Genomic DNA, 22,374 nt, shown 5'->3' with positions numbered 1-22,374 from the left:
ATGTCATATCAAAATTGTCCAACTTTAAACAGATTAGGAAACCACGAGGGACGTATGTTACAAGCAGAGGTTGAAGCAATATTAAACATGTCACAACTTCGAACAGATTTTGGCAAACTAATATTGAAACTGACGAGGAAAGTATCTTACAAGGCAAGCCATAAAGCTATGTCGAAACCATCAACTTTGAACAAATTTTAGCAAACCAACCGACATGGCACGAATTTTAATAGATTTAGGCAAACTAGCATCGAAACCACATGGAACTTTATGCAAGCCAAGAAAATATCAAAACCCAGAAATTAAGGAAAAGCTATATCAAAAACGTCAAACATAAACCAAACTTTTTCAAGCATCAATCAATGATCATATATCTTAAAATATGAAAAGGTAACAGTAACAATAACAATGTAACATATTACATGGTAAAGCTCCAACACCAGCGACCAAACCATATTGAGACCCGCCCAATTGAACAGCTTTTAGTAAAATATATCACAGCATCACAAACACAATCAAATTAATTCCCTGTAGAATCCAACTTCACTTTCAGAATATCCGTAAGCAAATTTGGGTAAGGGTCAGTTGTCAGCATGTGTTGTTACGGTTCCTCGTGTTCATCATCCATCGGAGCTGAATGCCATCAACAAACAGTTGTGAAAAAACATCATAAGGGTATTTACATTATGAAGTATTTCTTCAGTCCATAACTATTAGAGATAACTAGTTGTGGAGCCCTCGCTTTGCGCCGGGGCTCCGTTTTGAATGCGAGTTGAAAAAAAAATCTTGATCTATTTTGTAAAAAAGAATTTTTTTCGACAACTAACATTGAAGGGTTGTTCCTTTTGTAAAAGTTATTTCTTTTAGCGTTCAGTTTTTTTTTATAAAGTTAGTTGATCTATTTTGTAAAAAAGAATGTTTTTCGACATCTTTTGATAGCATTGAAGAGTTGTTCCTTTTATGAAAGTTGCCTCTTTTATCGTTGAAAAAAAAATTAGTTGATTAAGAATTTTTTCGACATCTTTTGATAACATTGAAGGGTTGATTCTTTTACGAAAGTAGCTTCTTTTATCGTTGGAGACAAAAAAAATGTGAAATGACGAAAATACCTCTGATTACTATTGAGGAATAGTGTTTCAGGGTTTTGTTTAATAGTTATATAAATAATAATAATAATAATAATAATAATAATAATAATAATAATATTAATATTATTAATAATAATAGTGAGTAGTTATGTATGAGCGATTTGTAATGAATGAGAAGTTTGATGGTTAAATTATAAAATGTGAAAAATTTGTGTTAAGTTAAAAAAAACTATGAAGGTAACTATTATGAAAACTGGGGTTGCATTATGAAAGATGAAAAGTTTAGTGTAAATTTGTGAAGGTTTTAAAGTGTACTATTCACTTCAACTATATCTTTTAGATATAAGGTATAATTATGTGCAATTATCCTGACTCTTTTGTACATATACTTTTAATTTAATTTTAATAACCTTTTTGCCATCATATAGAACTTCACCAAAAATACGATCAAACCTTCACTTTTCTAAAGAAAATAACCACACTGTTCTGAAACAGAACTCAGATTTCAGTGATGGAAGGGTTGGGCAACATATGGCGTTTAAAATGGGTGTTTCAATTTGACTATACATAATAATGCCCACAACTCTCACATGAAAGACCTCATTATCAGATAAGTTTAACTTTATATCTTTAAGTAACTTTGACCAAAAGGAAATATTATAATATCCAAGCTAGAACCATGATTGCATCTGCCAGAAACAGAACTCAAAGTTAACCAATTTGAACAACCATCAATAGGAAACACCAAAATATCAATTTTCAGTAGCATTTTGATTCAGACCAGCTCCTTCATTAGATCAAGTATTGAATTTTCGGCCACAAAATATATCAAAAGATCCTTTCCTATAGATTGTTTCACAATCAACTGCAACTTCATGTATTGGTCTCTCTTATCATAGAAGGGGGGATGTAGGGAATACTAAGCTAATATTTGACCAAAACGAATATTTTTTTTTTATAATGCCACTTTCTAATGGAGAATTGAAAATCAACTCTCATTCAATGATATATTATCTAATAAAGTCAAGTTAATATTTGACCAAAAATATCAAACCCAAAAATACATTATCAAACCGATTTAGGGTGATAACCAGGAACCAAGAGAAAACCAACCGTTAAAACCATAGCCAAATATCACAGACAAAATATCAATATCTTCCTTTTTAACCAAATCCACAATCCATATTTAACCAACTTCGACCAAATCCCAAAAAAAAAAAAAAAATGTTACTGATTTATTCTCTCAGAAGTTCATTTATTTTAGTTCGGATCAAACAGGAGAACTTCGAAACAAGAGATATTGATCCTGTCATGGTTACAAATATACATGGTTGCATAATGTGCTGTCCTCCAGTCCGTTGTACAAAAATGTTGATCGAATCTTTGATGTCCACCAACTTTTTTGATAAAAATTAACCCAACTATTATAGCTATGTCAACAACCGAACATACAAGGGACATTTTTACAAGCCATGGCATAAAGCAATATCGAGAGTAAGCACCATCAAAACACACAAGGGACGTTTTCTCAACCCATGACACACAGCCATATCACAACAGTCAATTTTGGGCAGGTTCTGGGATCCAACACCGAAAACCACACGGGATCCTTGATACAAACCAAGGGATAAAACCATATCAAAACATCAAGTTTAAACAGATTTTGGCAAACCCATGGACATATTTTCAACCTACGACGTAACGCCATTTCAAATCAGTAAACTTTAAACAAATTCTGGGTAACCAACATCGAAACCTATACGGGATGCTTAAATCAAACCAAGGGAAAGAAAACATATCAAAATGTCAAGTTTGAACAGATTTAGGCAAACCAGCATCGACGACCACAAGGGTGGGGAATGTCTTTTTACAAGCCATACCGAAACAGTCACTTTAAAGATTTAGGCAAAACAGCATCTAATAACCCACTAGAAACATTTTTTACGAGACACGGCATAAAACCGTATTGAAACCATAAATTTTAAACATATTTAGCTTTAACATAACTGAATCCCACAAGGGTCTGGGAACCTTTTATTTTACAAGAGATGGAATAAAGACATTGAAACCTTCATTTTAAACAGGTTTAGGCAAATCAACATTGAAACCCACAAGGGATATCTTTTCCAAAGCGAACAAGGACGATTTATAATCGTTATTTCTAAATAATTTGGTCAAACTGACATCGAAATCCACAAGGGCCATTTTGCCAAACTGCGAAAATTAAGCCATATTGAAATCGTCAATTTTAAATAGATTTTGGCCAAAGAAACTGAACCCAGAGGGAACATTTTACACAATCAACAGAGCCAAATAAAAAATGTCAATATCAGATGGGAGACAAATCGGCATCAAAGCACACGAGACAAATTGTTACAATCCATGGCTTTATGCGACATCAATACAACCAACGACATAAGCCATACTGAAAATGCAAATTATGCAACAAATTTAGTAAACAGCATCGAAACCCACAACGGACAATTTATACAACTTGTGACATAGATGGAACATTCATATCATTACAATACTAAGCTCGTTATATTTATAATTTTTTTAGTGATACCATTTATACTTGGAAGAAACTCAATATAGAATCGTTAGTCATTACAGGTTAGATATGAAATTCCCAAAACTGTGTAAATTAGACTAGCACACATACGTATATCAAAACTTTATAGTCTACAAAATAAAGTGACAGATACAGGTATACTAAATACTACTGCATAAACTGGTATGAACATCTGATTAATACAAGACTAAATGTCTGGGCAAGAATTTTAAACTGACCAGGTAATCCCAGCCCATGTGGGAAGATTTGTAGCAGATATTGTTGACTTGGGGTGCTTTGGTTACGTTCTGAAATGAAGTATCTGATTATTAGTTTTCCAGATGGTTATGATATATGCAACAAAAACTTTTTGATGCGTATGCAAAAATTATTTGAAAAATTGTTGTACCATACGTATTGATAAAGTGATATTTTGATGTATGTATCTAAACCTATGACATAAATATCACCTTCCTCACTCCACACTGAATATTGCATTTTCGAATAGCATAATGTATTTTCAAAACACAAACTCAAAGCACCCCTAAAAATGTATTTATGTTGATTTGTACAAATTACTATGAAAAAAAAAAAACGAATCTTGATTTCTTTAAACAACTCATATTAAAGCGAGAGGTGCAGTAAACCGACCATTTTATGCATCAGCACCAGGGCCAGGATATGCAGGAAGGCTCATTATACGCTTGTCAACAACAGGTCCACCAACTGTAAAATGATAAAGGCTCTGATACTTTGAACCAGTCAAACCAAGAACCTCGTGCACTGCCAAAGACCGAAAACATCATAAAAATTCAAGACTACATAAAACTTTATAAACTGGAGTAGCAATTTTTAAAAAGTAGATAACTTGGCAGAATGAGTGTGAATTAAGTACCAGGATCATCGAAGAAGCAACCGATGCCAGTTGCAGAAACACCAACCGAATGTGCTTCAAGATATAAAACTTGACCGAGAATTCCTGTTTCCCAAAACAACCGAGGGTACATCCAGACACCCTTTTCGCGTAAAGTTGGCTCGAAATGTGCCACCATACCAAGGCTAAAGCAACCATCACCGGCTATATCCTATACCATAAGGATTCGGATGTGTTAAAAGTAAAAATTTAGAGTTGATATACCGCGTACTAAATTAGCAATCTATATCTAACTCTAACCAGGTGATCACCATATTTGACTCTGTTTTCATAATAATAATCAGTCTAATAATGCACACTGAAATGCCCAGTGAGTTCGAAACAAGCACTTGTGCCACCCAATATTTAACGTGACGGTATTCAGAAATCAAAAAGGCCTTAAATTTCATAAACAATTATTTAACCTGATGGCACGAAAGATGTTTGGAGAGCTTCGTACAATCAGCTCTTCCGAGTTCGTATAAAGGCAACTCTGATGGGCAACCTTCAGGCTTCTCCCACTTAAAATCTGACCTTGTTGACTTTTTAAGATCGTCAAAGTGTTCTTCGTTCCTAATAAGAAAATACAACCCTTTTGGCAAACCGATAACTCTATGCACAAACATCACAAAATGCACTTCAGCATCCCAATCCATAGCTCGATAAGGTAACGTCAAGGGTCTTTTTTGCTTTTCTTGATAACCTGAAGGAAGACAATGGAGTAAAATCTGATAAAACGTGTCTCTATCCATTTCCGTAACTCCATCCATATCAACCGCACTCCTACGTTTCCTAACAACTTGTCTCAAACTCAAATCTTTATAAGAGACTCACTACAACTCCCACTCTTTTCAAACGGATCAATAACAAACTTTTTATCTAAAGTTAACGGCTTTTTAACCGCTTCCGATGTTCTATAAATTACATCCCAACATACATGCTCTTTACTAAGTGAATTAGGCTCTCCTTTCCAATCAAAGTTACTAAATTCCGAAAACGAAGAACTCAAATCCTTATAGTTAATATCAAACTCATTAACCCCATTAGGAAAAACAAGTAACAAACAATCGGGATGCTCGAATTCAATTTCATCAAGCTTACCTTTTACAATTCTTGATGGAATTTCAAACTCTTCATAAATTTGAAGTCCCATTACATTCTTCAAATCTTCATGACCCAATCCATCAAGCATCTTCACATCCCACCCTTGCCCTGCAGCCGCCATAGTAACCGCCGCAACGGCATGACCCACATCGTGATTACAATACCTAAACCCTCTTTCTCCATACTTCCAAGATTCCCGCCAAAAATTGGAAGAAATCCCAATTAGAAAACAACCATTTGGGAGCAACTTAGAGAAATACCCAGATGGGAATTCAGTCTTAATCTCTAAAGAATGAATCTTTGGCGCATAATGAGCAACAAAACAAGAATTTGAAATTGATTCAATTGGTGGGGATATAATATAAGCCTCAGTTGGATGTAGATTACCTGAGCTAGGGTTTACTCTTAGTGACCATGATGAAAACCCAGTTGATTTCCAAGCTGATAACGCAAGAGAATCGTAGGAAAATTCAGAAATGGTGGATTGAGATACGGGTTTGGGAGGAGGAATTGAATTGAAGAGGGAATGATACCCAGGTGAATGGGAATCAGAAGTGGGGTGAACGAGAGGGAGAACAGGGGCGGAGATGTAACGGCGGAATGGGTTCGGTTGGTTATCCCAATCAAGGCCACGTGGACCTTTGGCGTAGTTTGTGAATGAGTGTTTGGTTTGATTGTGATAAGTTAGAACTTGGGTGAGTGAGGTTTTGTTGTAAAAATGTAAATTCGAGACATACCGAATACGAGCGGCGGAAGCGAATAGGATCGACGTTTAGATCACCGGTCGGGAAAGCAATCACAAATGGAAAGCTTTCACAGTTTCACAGCCTATATTCCTTCGACGGTTCGCAATGTTCCACTTGAACAAGTATACTCACAAAATCTCAATAGAATTATATGTATGTTTTTCTCTTCGTATTTTGTTCTATGTTTGTTAAGTGTTATATGTAGTGATTATCCTCTTTAATGGGTTAACAACTCCCATTATATTAAACAAACATGTACTATGTGCCAAGAAGACATTAGTTGGTTCAACTACTCTTTCATTGTTTGTGGGTGATAAATAATCATTTTCTAACATCTCCCACTCGCACACAAACAATTTTGATATACTCATATATCTTGAAAAACATACCGTGTAGTACGCAAACCATTCATACTGGGAACTAGGCTGTGCGACCGGCATACTTTGAGAGCTCAATTGCTATACATCTGTTAGGAATATATAGCATCTCTATAATCTTGGAAAGAGTAGATTTAGTATGCAATGTCCTAGATCATTAATCATATTAGTAACTCGCATGATCTCAGTTTTACTTATAAAACCCTTTTGCATTCACAATTATCATTTATCACTAAGACTTGTCACTAAGACAAAAGATAATTGGTCGACCGGTGAATACAAGTTAATGTGAACTTCAAATGATCTTCCCTTTTCTTAGAATCCGTTGGCCTTAGGTCAACTTGCTTTTCTAAGAACGTCCAGCCAGGTTGAATTACTCATAACCCTTAAGCAACGCCTTAAGATAGCAAACATTAAACTAAGCTTCAAGAGACAAGAAAAAGTCATAAGGACATTAAATTGAGGTTACTAATACCTCAAGGGACTCACATAACATAGAAGTAGAGATCGTTTCTTCTATTTCCCTTATTGGTCGTCTTGATCACATGTGGTATGAATCACATGCTGCAACATTACTCCTTTCACAATGGAGGTATGTCTTTAAATTAATGTTGCACAGATGATAGTTCAAACATACTCAATGTTCAAAACTCGAGTTCACTTATCTACTCATAAAACTATTAAGAACTCACATCTGGATACTCATGACAGATAAGGTGAATTGTGAAAATTCACATAATATTTATATACTTATGAATGTGGCGTCAAATTATCTCAATCTCGAGCTCTCAATTGTCACTAAAACAATGTGCTTAATATACACCACTTTTCCATTTGTCACATGAAATGGAATTGATTACCCATGTGAGTGGGCTAATCATGTATCTGTCCGACATACTTTTCTCGATTCGCAACACAAAGAGCGAACAATAAAACAAGGATTTAAAAGAAATTCATTGCATTGGATATAAACTTAAACTTATAAGTACATTTATTAAAATAGTACATTTATTAAAATCTACGCAATCCTAGAGACCTAACATGCTTAACAAATGCATCTCTAGGTATGGGTTTTGTCAAAGGATCTGCTACCATATCATGCGTAGATATGTACTCTATACTTACTTCTTTTCTTGCAACCTTGTCTTTCACAAAATTGTACTTTATGTCTATGTGCTTTGTCTTATAATGGAACTTGGGGTCTTTTGAATATGCAATGGCAGCCTCATTATCAGAGTATATCAATGCTCGATCAATGGTATTGCCAACAACCCCCAAATTACTCAAAAATCGATTAAGCCACACTACGCAAACCATTCATACTGGGAACTAGGCTGTGCGACCGGCATACTTTGAGAGCTCAATTGCTATACATCTGTTAGGAATATATAGCATCTCTATAATCTTGGAAAGAGTAGATTTAGTATGCAATGTCCTAGATCATTAATCATATTAGTAACTCGCATGATCTCAGTTTTACTTATAAAACCCTTTTGCATTCACAATTATCATTTATCACTAAGACTTGTCACTAAGACAAAAGATAATTGGTCGACCGGTGAATACAAGTTAATGTGAACTTCAAATGATCTTCCCTTTTCTTAGAATCCGTTGGCCTTAGGTCAACTTGCTTTTCTAAGAACGTCCAGCCAGGTTGAATTACTCATAACCCTTAAGCAACGCCTTAAGATAGCAAACATTAAACTAAGCTTCAAGAGACAAGAAAAAGTCATAAGGACATTAAATTGAGGTTACTAATACCTCAAGGGACTCACATAACATAGAAGTAGAGATCGTTTCTTCTATTTCCCTTATTGGTCGTCTTGATCACATGTGGTATGAATCACATGCTGCAACATTACTCCTTTCACAATGGAGGTATGTCTTTAAATTAATGTTGCACAGATGATAGTTCAAACATACTCAATGTTCAAAACTCGAGTTCACTTATCTACTCATAAAACTATTAAGAACTCACATCTGGATACTCATGACAGATAAGGTGAATTGTGAAAATTCACATAATATTTATATACTTATGAATGTGGCGTCAAATTATCTCAATCTCGAGCTCTCAATTGTCACTAAAACAATGTGCTTAATATACACCACTTTTCCATTTGTCACATGAAATGGAATTGATTACCCATGTGAGTGGGCTAATCATGTATCTGTCCGACATACTTTTCTCGATTCGCAACACAAAGAGCGAACAATAAAACAAGGATTTAAAAGAAATTCATTGCATTGGATATAAACTTAAACTTATAAGTACATTTATTAAAATAGTACATTTATTAAAATCTACGCAATCCTAGAGACCTAACATGCTTAACAAATGCATCTCTAGGTATGGGTTTTGTCAAAGGATCTGCTACCATATCATGCGTAGATATGTACTCTATACTTACTTCTTTTCTTGCAACCTTGTCTTTCACAAAATTGTACTTTATGTCTATGTGCTTTGTCTTATAATGGAACTTGGGGTCTTTTGAATATGCAATGGCAGCCTCATTATCAGAGTATATCAATGCTCGATCAATGGTATTGCCAACAACCCCCAAATTACTCAAAAATCGATTAAGCCACACGGCTTCTTGTACAGCCGCTGAAAATGCCACAAATTCAGCTTCCATTGTAGACAATGCTATACATGATTGTTTCTTGCTACTCCAAGATATAGCACCTTTGTTTAACAGAAAAACAAAGCCAGAGGTAGATTTTCTTTCATCCATATCTCTTCCCCAATCAGCATCAGTATAGCCTCTCATTTGCAGATTATTTCCTTCGTAGCACAAAGAGTAATGACTAGTACCCTTAAGATACCTAAGAATCCTTTTCACGGCTTTCCAATGGGTTAAACCTGGATTGGATTGGTATCGGCTTACCATGCCAACAGCAAAGCAGATATCCGGTCTCGTACACATCATAGCATACATGAGACTTCCAACCGCACTAGCATAAGGAACATTTTTCATTTTATGTTTCTCTTGTGGAGTTTGCGGACACTCTCTAATGCTCAACGTATCACTAATCGCCATAGGAGTGTCTATGGGGTTAGATTTATGCATGTTAAAACGTTCAAGAATCTTGTTGATATAAGTCTCTTGCGAAAGAGCCAACAACTTCCTTGAGCGATCCCTTGAAATCTTAACTCCAAGGATATATTCAGCTTCACCCATATCCTTCATTTCAAAGTTAGATGATAACCATCTTTTAACCTCGAAAACATACTCCTTATCATTTCCAGCAATCAATATATCATCAACATATAATGACAATATGACTATTTTTCCTTTAGACCTTTTGATATAAACACAATTATCTTCATTGACCACAGTGAAGCCATGTGACGTGATCACATTGTGAAAATGTATATACCATTGTCTTGATGACTGCTTGAGGCCATATATTGATTTAAGCAATCTACAAACCTTATGTTCGTGGCCTTCTTTAATGAAACCCGTCGGCTGTTCCATATAGATTTCTTCATCTAAATTTCCATTGAGGAAAGCAGTCTTTACATCCATTTGATGTAATTCAAGGTTCATACTTGCTACTATTGCTAGAATCAAACGAATTGATGTGAGTCTTACAACAGGTGAAAATGTTTCTTCATAGTCAATCCCTTCCTGTTGATTGTAGCCTTTTGCCACAAGTCGAGCTTTGTATCTTTCAATACTATCATCAGCTTTACGCTTTATTTTGAGAATCCACTTACTCCCAATGGCTTTTCTTTCTTTTGGAAGATCAACCAATTCCCAAACGTTGTTGGATCTCATAGACTCCATCTCTTCTTCCATTGCTTTGAACCATTCATCCTTTGCAGGACAAGTGAGAGCTTCATTTATATCTCTTGGTTCATCCTCTTCTAGTTGAACCATAAAAGTATAACCATCTTCGATCTCATACCGAAGTGGAGGTTTACTTTGACGACTACTTCGTCGTGGTTGGTTATCCAGTGAAACAGATTCTTGGTTTACCAAATTGCTCCCACTTGGATCAGAATTATGCTCGGTAGCAACGGGTTGAGGTTCTTCGGAAACATGTTCTTGATTTGCCATATTGCTCCCACTCGGATAAGAATTATCTTCATTCGCAATAGGTTGAGGAGTTGTATCCAAAGAAACAAATTCTTCGTCTTCACTCCTCAAATCTCTCCCACTCGAATGAGGTAATTCTGTAGTCTCAAATAAAGACCAATCTTTATCAAGGTCTCCTTGTTTTGGAAACTCATTTTCCAAGAATGTAACATCTCGAGATTCAAATTCAGTTATGCTCCCACTTTCGTGTTCACCTAAAAACACATAACCTTTTGATTGTTCAGAGTATCTAATGAAAACACATTTCTTTCCTCTTGGACCTAATTTTCCATATTTGTGCGAGGAATCCAAAGTATACGCTGCACAACCCCAAGGTCTTAACACATTCAAGTCAGGTTTGCGACCTGTCCATAACTCATATGGTGTGGAAGTTACTGATTTTGAAGGCACACGATTAAGTACAAATGTGGCAGTTAATAAAGCATCACCCCAAAAAGTGATAGTTAAATTTGCTTGTGCCATCATTGACCTAACCATTTCAAGAAGCGTTCTATTCCGCCTTTCTGCAACACCATTTTGTTGCGGAGTCCTGGGAGTAGTTAATTGACGTTGAATACCTTTAGCATCACATAGAGCTTTGAACGAATCAGATAGGTATTCACGTCCTCGATCGGTTCTTAATGCTTTAATCTTACGTTCTAATTGATTCTCAACAAAATTCATATAACTTTGAAAACAATCCAATGCTTCGGATTTGTGAGAGATCAAGTAGACGTAACCGAATCGAGAATAATCATCAATGAATGTGATGAAATAATACGCTCCATGCCTTGCTCGAACATTCATAGGACCACATATATCCGAATGTATTAGTTGCAATGGATAATCGGCACGAGTTCCTTTTCCAAATGGTTTTCTCGCAGTTTTTCCTGCCAGACAGTGCTCACAAGTAGACAATTCCACTTTATCAATATTAGCTAGTAAACCATCTCTAGCTAATCTATTCATTCTTTGTTGGCCAATATGACCAAGTCTAGCATGCCAGTTGTTTACATCATTATCAAATTTATTAGAAGATGCAACTAAGGAAAAACATGATTTATTATTAAGATAATCAACATCCATCACGATAAAACCGTTAAGAACATAACCAAAACCATAAGAGTTTGTTCCCAAAGACAACTCAACAACATTATCACGAAAGTACAAATGAAAACCAAGTCTTAACAAAACCAAAACAGAAATCAAATTTCGACGAATTTGAGGAGCATATAAAACATCATGTAGGATTAGGGTTCGTCCTTCACGCATGACTAACTTGCATGACCCGATCCCTTCAACTGGAACTCTTGAGTTGTTTCCCACATAAATCCACATAGCTCCATGAGAAACTCGTCGAAATTCTACAAAGGCGTCTTTGTCCTTAGCTACATGGTCTGTTGCTCCTGAGTCTACAATCCACAAAGGTTGAGATTCAGTTAAGAAAACAGAACTAGCAACACAAAGTTTGCTAACATAAGCATCGTAAGAGTATACCTTTTTAGGCTCAGGACAATCACGAGCAAAATGCCCTTTATTGCTACAATTGTAGCATTTTACCTTTGCAATGTTTACTTTCTTGGAGGGACGTGTTCCCTTGCCACGATGATTGGTGTTTAGCCTTTTGTTGGACTTATAAGTTTCTTTACCCTTATGGTGATGAAACTTGCGCTTATGCCCAAAAGCATTTTTAGAGCTTGTCGCCATATTCACCTCAGTGATTGACTTACCGGCCTCAATCCGATCTTCTTCTAGCTCTAAATGGCGTGCACAGTCCTCAAAAGTCTTGATATTCTCATTGTGTGTGAGATGCATTTTCATTTGCTCCCAACTTTGAGGCAAGGAACGGATCATAGCTTGAACCTGTTGTTCATCAGTAAGAACATGACCTGCGTTTCTCAATTCACTTATCATGTTTGACATTTGTCTGACATGCTTTTTCATGGTATGATCAGACTTCTTTTTATATTGGTCAAACTTGATAGTGAGAGATCTCAGTTTGGTCACCGAGGTTGCACCAAACTTGTCAGCCAATGCTTTCCACATATCTTTTGCTAGTTCATACTTGCAAAAATCACGCATGATGTCATCATCCATGCTGCTCAGCAACGTAATGCGAGCAATGGTGTTCTTACGTTTCCAAGTGATGTACACTTCAGCATCCCTTTTATGTTGTTCCGTATCACCCACCTCGGGTACTTCCATTGATTGAGTAAGAGCAACAAGAGCCTCTTGCTCTTCCAACACATATTCGAGTTTCATGCTCCATATTTCGTAGTTGTCACCATTCAACTTAACACCTTTGTTAAGTTCAGCAACAATGTTCTTTGATGCGGAAGCCATGATTGAACACAAAAGTTCTATATTTAAGACAATTACACAAGGTTAGTTATATCCATCCAAATATGCAATCGTCTTGCTACTATATTATTTTATTAATAATAGGTCATCATAGGCTATAGAGAAAAAGGTCACTATGTTTCCAATTATCATCTATAAATCCTATTATGAAACCATCACTAACGCAATAATATATACAAGATTATAAATTTCTATAAATCCGAATTGGCACGACTTTTCGATAACATATTTCAAAACTTGAAACCGTCTAAGTGATATTGAAATAGTAGAAGTTTAGGATTTATCAGAAACATTTATTTTTACTTAAAGATAAATCTTCATTAAATAATATTTAAATTAAGATTCGAGTAGCAGTAGTATTTTTAATACTTTAACTTAAGAATTAGCATTTACTAGCCGTATTTTACAATACTTTAATTTATGTGTACTTAGTTCTCATCTAACAATAAAATATAAATTACATACTAGTTGGCTCAAATTTCAATATGTCTTTTACTAGAAAATATGGAGTACCGATATATGTTTAATAAATAAGGAACGAAGGAATGGGTTCAATAACCAATTTAAAGACTTGTACAGTTAAACGGTCCACTAGATTAATGGTAAAAGTTGCATTTGAGTGGGGTCAACTGACCCCATAAACTAAAGAGTCCCTTTTTCTCTGTTACATGAAGACAATATATAATGATGTGTTGTTCTTTCTAGCTAGCTAGGTGCCACATGCAAGTAGCTTTTCTAAATTGCTAGAACTCTTATTCACACGTGTCAACAAACCACAATATATATCTTGATCATCTACATCTACAACATACTGAACTATATATAACTGGTTAGAGAACCATTCTCATTTTCAAAACAAAAATAATTTTGTAAAACAAATAAAAGAAATTTTGAGGATTTAAGAATGGCGAATTTAGACTAGCATCTTATGGCATCTATCATCAAGGCCGATTACCAAGAACATACATGAATAAAGGTCAAGGTAATTTGAAATTATATGCAATTTTGTATACAATCAGAAACAAGTTAGTATCAATTTTGCCTCCCTAGTTTTAGCGAGCCTAATTTTTTTTTTTTTTTTTTTTTTTTTTTTTTTTAAATCATTGGTCTCTTCATCCAAACCTGAAATTCTTCCAAATTTCACTAATTTTGTCTTTCCTTTATGATATACATCATATATACAGTAGATCAAAAAACTATATATATTATGTGACGACTACATATGTAGAACATGTGCATGGAATATGACAAGAGGATTTAACCGGGAAATAAACATCAAGCTCTTGATACCAATGTTGTAAAAATGTAAATTCGAGACATACCGAATACGAGCGGCGGAAGCGAATAGGATCGACGTTTAGATCACCGGTCGGGAAAGCAATCACAAATGGAAAGCTTTCACAGTTTCACAGCCTATATTCCTTCGACGGTTCGCAATGTTCCACTTGAACAAGTATACTCACAAAATCTCAATAGAATTATATGTATGTTTTTCTCTTCGTATTTTGTTCTATGTTTGTTAAGTGTTATATGTAGTGATTATCCTCTTTAATGGGTTAACAACTCCCATTATATTAAACAAACATGTACTATGTGCCAAGAAGACATTAGTTGGTTCAACTACTCTTTCATTGTTTGTGGGTGATAAATAATCATTTTCTAACAGGTTTTATTGTCTTGTAGTTGTTGTGTTGAGGAAGACGATGATGATGATGAGGTTGACATGGTGACACATGGTGGTGATGGGGTGGTGAGTGGGCGTAGGAGGAGGGTGGTCGACGGACGGAGGAGGTGGTGGGGATTGTGGAATTTACAGTGGAAAGATTGCATTTTTTTAGGGTGTCAGAAATTTGTGGATGGTTCCACGGTTTACACGAAATAGCCACAAAGTTCACAATTTGAGCAGGCTACTTAGCAATTTGGTATCATATTCTTTTGTTACGAATCACTTTTTGATTCTTCTGTACTTTTTTCTTATAAATTTTCAGTTATACTCTTATAGAGTTAAACTTATATTATTATTTTAAATATAATTAAGGGTATAATAGTAAATTAAGTATAGATAGATCAAAAAGTGATGTGTAAGAATCATCTCTCATTCTAAAATAGTACATTCATCTTTTTTTTTAACACCTGAACTTTATAAATATCAACTCACTAGAAAGTTACCAAGTACAATGACTTTGATAGTGAAACGTTTCAATTCACTTCTAGTTTGTCTTTATTAGAAAACCATAAAAGAAAACAATTACGAATGTAATCAAATAAAAAAGATTTCTTCATAGTTTTGCCCGGAAAGATTACACTATTCTCAAATCTCTAAATGTGCCAAAGTAGAGTTGCAATGATCACGTGCACCTTTTGTTTCTTCTTCTTAGTCTCGTGCCAACTATAATACCAAGACATGCTCTCTGACCAATTTGTAAAAATCGGAATAGGTATGTCGAGCCATATTCTTACTCGTCGCCACAAGTCTTCCGGTACACTACAACCAAAGAGAACGTATTGTATGGATTCGATATTAAAATTACAAAAGACCCAACCTGTTTCGGAAATTTCCACTCCTCTGCGAGATAGGTTTAAACGTGTTGGCAATCTGTCAATCGCCACTCTCCATGGAAAAATATTAATCTTTTATGGTAAAACCTTCGACCATCTAGTACACGTATCACTAGTTGGCAATAGTGGATCATCAATGAAAGATCTAGTATTGCTAACAGTGAATTCCTTGTCTTCATCTAAGCACCATTGCCATGAGTCTGGGTTGTGGCTTGTGAGAAATAACAACATTTCCCAATTCGTTACTTAATTCGTTTACCTTCAGTTCATTTCTAGAACCAATTTCGCGGCACCATGACCAGGTCCAACCCTCACCATTACGTCTATCCGCAAGTAAACAATTTTCTTCCGTATCAAAAACTAAAAATAAAAATCTTTCATATCTATTCTTCAATGGGTCATCCCCACTCCAGTTATCCAGCCAAAAATGTAGTGAACATATGACATAAATATCACCTTCCTCGCACCATAATGACTATTGCATTTTCGAATTGCATAATTTATTTTCACAACACAATCTCAAAGCACCCCTGAAATGTACTTCCGTTGATTTGTACAACTTACTATGAAAAAAACGAATCTTGATTTCTTTAAGCAACTCCTCATGTTAAAGCGAGAAGTGCAGTAAACCGACCATTTTATGCATCAGCACGAGGGCCATGATATCGCTATTAAATGGGTTGGTAGGAAAAAGTGTATAAGATAATATCACTAATATAATTTAGATGCACTTGATATAGAGGTGCACAAAAAATAGGACACGATCCGATACGACCCGTCCGATCCGAAACTGGTTACTATAAAAAACGGATCTAATAAAATCCAGTTCTAGATCTTGGATCGGATCCGGATCCTATCGGATATAAAAAATTGGAAAAAAAAATCGGATTTTTTCAGGATAAAAACTGGACACGATCCGGATCCGGTTTGCAGCTGACAAAGTAGCTGTTTATTTCAAAACTCTCGCCTTTTTTAGTGTTTATCTACCATTTTACCCCCCCCCCCCCCTGTGACGATCGCTCTAATTCCATATAGACAATACGTCATTCATTGATTTCATTGCGAGGTATTTGACCTCTATATGATACGTTTTGTAAACATTGCATTCTTTTGAAAAGGCACATCATAAATGAATATTTAAATCAAAGGTTTTCGACATCTAATGATTTCTATATATAGAGAATCACCGTAAATAATTGTTTACAATAGTACTTCCGTTGACAATGCAGTCAAAATAAGATACATGGTGATGATTTAGTGAATGCAACGTTTTCTTAAAAAATATGCCATGTACGACTCCATGCACATAGTTTGTCTAACATATAAGCAAACAGCGGAAGACTTCTAGGGAACCTGAGAATAAACATGCTAACAAGTGTCAACACAAAGGTTGGTGAGTTCATAGTTTTAGTGTTTCGCGTAATCTGTATATAAAAGTGGATCACAAGATTTCAGTTGTTTCATCCAAAAACGTTTATCAATAGATTCTACGTAACAGAGCACCCTGGTAACTAAGCTTTAACGTTATAATGATAAATACCCCATTCGTTTTAATACACGCAAACCAACGTGTCCTAAACTCAAATAACACACGTCCGTTAAAAGGCTAGGACGGGGATGTCAAGCCCTATGGATCCATATACTGTTATTCGCGCCCACCAGTCCATATCCTATGTACTGGCAGCTACTAGTTACCAAAGCTAAGGGATTTTCGGTTCAAACTCAGTGTAGAATTAAGTATGTACTTGTATCCATTGCGTTTAAAATAAATTGCATGTATTCTCAGCCCAAAAATATATATTGCAAAAGCAATTAAAAAGAGAGCAATGAAACTCACCTTAGCAGCATATAAAATCATTCACCAAAATGTGACTGAAACTCGGATTACCAAATAACCGTAGATCTCAACCTAGAGAACATATGTTGGTCAATAAATGTCTATCAAGCTAGGTCTGGTCATAGTGTATCACAATCCTAATGCTCGAGATCGACATACAAAAGTTATCCAAAGTCGTTTCAAAAAGTCAATTTTGACAATAGTTCAACAAAACGAGACATACTTTATATAAGGAGTCATTTACTCGGTTGGTAATATTCAAAAATCCATTTGTTTAATTACAATAAAAATATGTTTACATTCTATTCTATTTAGAAAACATTTTGTAATTTGTAATAAAAAAAAATGTTAAACGAGAAAGAAAATAATAATAATAATAATAATAATAATAATAATAATAATAATAATAATAATAAAAACTTATACTTGATGTCATGTGCTTTAAATCGGTAATAAAGATAAAGATACTTTATCTATAATTGATAGATACATGAAAAGTATTTTTAAATAAAACTTGTTATCAACAGATCTAGATCTATAATAGATCAATTAACAGATCTATAAGATTTATTTAACGAAAAATAGATCTGTAATTTTTCGTTGGAAGCTAAATATAAAAACGACAACTTCATAAAAGCAAATTTCGTCAGTGAAAAATATATATCTACTTCGATTTACGAAAAAAATACGAAACACCGTACCCATCACTACATTCAGGAAACAATTCCGACCGAACCCTCAAAATTTCGTCCAATTCCGGCAATCATACCGCGGCAACGCGCCAACACTCGCCGGAAAGTTTCTGTTGACCGGAAAATAGTACGGAGGCGGTGCTAAGAATACAACTAGCTACGGTGGTGTTGCTACTTCACACACCGATAAAAAGACCGCAAAAGCATCGCCGGAAAATATAAGTCACCGGTAGCAAACACTGGCGGCGCGTGGCAGCGTTGTTTATGACTATAGGTCAGGTTGTGATCAGATTTATGAGCTGAGTAAATTGAGTCTGGTGGTGAATTTCTATTTGAAATAACTGAGTAAAAAATGGGATGAAAGATTTGGGGGAGGGGAAACATGTTAGGGGTGGGTGAGAGAGACTCAGAAGTGATGTGTATGTGGGAGAGAGTGTGAGGTGTTTACTTTTTGTTTTTCTTATCTATAATTCTATTATAAGCTAAAATGATGATATCATAAAAAAAATAATTTTTTTTGTTAAAAAAATTTAAAAATTTAAAAAGAAAAAAAAATCTAAGCTAATTAATATTAATTAATTAGATTTAAAAAAAATTAAAGTTAACCCTCAGAAACCCCACGCATCTATTTCCTTTCCTTTAAAATCTTAATTTGCATCTGCACTTCATCCTCTCCTTTCTCATCTCGCCAATTATTTCTAGGGTTTTTTCATGTTTTCTCAATGATAAATTTTGATGTATTTTGCTTACAGGTATATAATTTCGGTGATTCTTCTCCTCTTAATGTTCGTCATCTTCACCTGACAAAAACAACACAACCATCGTTGATTCAGTGCCAGCAATCATTGATTTATAAAAAATCAGTTGGATGAAACTGAATAATACGGCACAGATTAAGGTAATATTTGCAGTCAATTTGTCTTTGTTATTTACATAAACAAAAAAAGTTATGTAACGCTATTTTAACTTTGTTGTTACTCGCGTTTTAATACTTTGATATGAGTATGGTGTTTCATGCATATAAACTATTTGATGAAATGCTTGAATGAAAAATGATTTTGTTAGTATAGTGTTTGGTTTAATAATATGCATGTATGTATCTGATATTTGAGTTGCTAGAGTATATGATACAATATTTATGATTCCAGTGTTATGTAATAGAATTTCATCAAACACATTACATTACTGTTTAGGTATCAAAGTAAAGAACTTTCTGGCTTTTAATTATCACTCGAGAATTGTTAATTGAAATGTCTTGATTTTAGGTAATTCTGTATTTTTGTTGTACAGTATTTATGTTTTTGTATCTAGATATTGTAGGAGAAAAACAAGATGGATCTTTTTAAAGTGTTAACTCAAGCTATAAAGCACTATACTGAAGCTTTAGTTGATGGTCATGTGCATTTTGCTTAAACTGTTTATTTATTATTGTGCAGACCATTTGGGCGAATGTGGTGGGATAAGATTGTTCCTACAGTCGTGACAAGGGCTGAACCACATAACGACTACGTTTGTTAATAACTGTCATTTGAATTCTACACTTTTCAAATATGAAGTATTATGTTGCTAACTTAATTTAAATGGTGTTGTAGGCAATTCTCCACCCCCATTAAAGATCGAGTTTTGTTGGTTCGTGAAAACGCTAGACTCCAACAATTTATCACTAATTCATATCCTCTAAACATATAGACGTAGAATGCATATTAATTTTAGCTATTAGAGAGTTTATCTTTGGAACTACACAATTGAATCAATGTAAGTGTTTATCTTTGTTCATTTTATTAATCTATTAATCAAGTGCACATGCAATATAATATATACTTAAAAAAATATGTATTTTTGTTTCTTTGCAGCCACTACTACTCCATTAGATTAAAGGAAAACATCCTAATACAACCGGGGTTTTTAGCATTAAAACTTAGCCAACTACTATAATATAACGTCTGATATTATTAGCCACTACTACTCCATTAGATTAAACTATAAATAAAGCTCACTGTTAAGGTATATAATTTAAGTGATGTTGTGTAATTGAGTTGATCATCAAAGCTTTTGTGCAGTTTAAAAGTTGTGATAAGATATGGAGATTTAGGGTGATGAGTAATGATAAAATCCTCAAATCGAAAAATTAATACGGATTCTTATGTGACTGCTTGACTAATGGATTATACAATGTTCTTCACAACAAATATGGGTTTGATATAATTTAGAAAGTTAGAGTTTGCTATATTTAGTTAATGAAATGGAAGTGCTTGGATTTAGAATTTGATTATTACATGAATTCTTTGACTCTTTGGAGTCAATGTAGTTGGTCAAAATTCAGTGTGGTGTGTCCTTTATGCTGAAATTGGTGTGTGGACTATGTAATGACTATATTGGATTTAGAATTTGATTATTACATGAATTCTTTGACTCTTTGACTCTTTGACTCTTCGTGTTTGCCCCCTAAAATAGACATTATGAAATGGGTTATTTTTGTTAAATGTGGAACTGATTGTTTGATTATGAAGAGGGACTTATTTTATTAATGTTTTTGTTAAAGTTGTTGATGTAGAAAAGAATTGTGTTGTATGTCCACCATTGAAGAGAAGCTTAATTCAACGTAAATAGTGGGATTCACAGCTTACTTGAGGAGATGAAATTGTTGAAGGAAATGCAGAACCATTCTGGTAAACAATTATTTACTTTCCAAATTTTGTTTTTTTTCCATATTTTTTTTTTAACTTTTTAACTTAGGAGTTTGCATCTTTTTTAAAACTAGACTGAAACCCTAAAGAAATTGAACAAAGATTTGATCTTTTTAGGTTGTATCTATGTAGGCTTTTAGATTAATTGTGGATTAGTTTTAAATTTTGTGTTTTTGTTAAATTTGTAGCGATAAAGAAGCCAATTAATTGCAGGTTATAGTTGTTGAAATTGGCATGTTATTATTTTACTATCTTTATGAACCGGAGAGAATGTGCCTTTCCAAGTGGAGTATTTGCCATGGCTTATGATCAGTCAAAATGGGTCTGGGTCAGTAATAATCTAATTTTTTCTGTACATGTTTAGAAGGTCAGATTGATTTTTATTACGCATTGGGTGGCTTTTGTCCTATTTGACTTGGTTATAAAGTAAATATTACCCAAGTCAACCATTATGTATTCAAATCGACTTGGTACAGTATTATTGTATTAGAATTGACCATGTTTTAGTGAGTTTATAATATCAAAAGATGGATGGACTGTTACAGTTACAAATTTTAATTATTAAAATATGGAATTTTCTTATTTAGTACTTCCTGTTACTATTGTATGAAACATGCTAATGCTTTTAGTTACATATATATATAGTCAATAGAAGATAATGATGATATACTCCCAATGAAATAAGTGAAAGATAAATGGATCTTTTTGAAGATTGGAAGCCAAAAATACACAAGTTTAGGTATTGTGATTTCCTTCTGTATTTATAAACTTTAAAGAGATGTGCAAAGACTTCATAAGTGTAAGTGTTGTATCTGATCTTATAAGTTATGCGTGTTATTTGCACAATTGATTATATAAGCTAAAAGTTTGTATTCTTTATTGTAATTAATTCCATTTTAAATATGTTACTGTGTATTAGCATTTACGTTCACTTATTATTAAAAACATATCATTAAACTGTTTCGTTTAAACAAACCCGTGATTCCACGGATCATTTCACTAGTTTATTCTATATATCTAAAATGTTTACTTTTTGTTTTTCTTATTTATTATATTCTATATATCTAAAAAAGAGTGGTCAAATGAATAGCAAAAATTATAAGCTTCACAAATTTAGAACAAACTTTTTATTTATTATAATTCAACTACATTTTTTATAATTGTTAACTTTATAGTTTTATAAACTCACCATAAATTTTTCACCCTTTATAATTTAAGCATAAAACTTATCATTAATTATAAATCGAACACATAATTTTTACTATCTAATAAATATTCACTAAATGAATAGTAAAATTTATAAGCTTCACAAATTTACAACAAACTTTTTAATTATTATAATTCAACCACACCCTTTATAATAGTTAACTTTATAGT

At 34.0% G+C, this 22,374-nt stretch overlaps 1 long non-coding RNA gene and 1 pseudogene across 1 annotated transcript; one reads left to right on the top strand and one right to left on the bottom strand.

Moving 5' to 3' along the window:
- Positions 1-427: 427 nt before the first annotated feature.
- Positions 428-15,076, bottom strand: LOC139844828 (uncharacterized; annotated as a pseudogene).
- A 4,830-nt stretch (positions 15,077-19,906) lies between these two features.
- LOC139844827 (uncharacterized) lies at positions 19,907-21,585 on the top strand. The gene is made up of 3 exons (XR_011758108.1): positions 19,907-20,065; positions 20,853-20,979; positions 21,211-21,585. It is a non-coding gene; the product is annotated as an uncharacterized lncRNA (long non-coding RNA).
- The last annotated feature ends 789 nt before the right edge of the window (positions 21,586-22,374 follow it).

The sequence above is a fragment of the Rutidosis leptorrhynchoides genome, chromosome 4 (assembly GCF_046630445.1).
Source record: "Rutidosis leptorrhynchoides isolate AG116_Rl617_1_P2 chromosome 4, CSIRO_AGI_Rlap_v1, whole genome shotgun sequence".
NCBI classification, from domain to species: Eukaryota; Viridiplantae; Streptophyta; class Magnoliopsida; order Asterales; family Asteraceae; genus Rutidosis; species Rutidosis leptorrhynchoides.
Note: the sequence above shows the minus strand (reverse complement) of the source record. Positions and strands in the feature narration are given on the sequence as shown.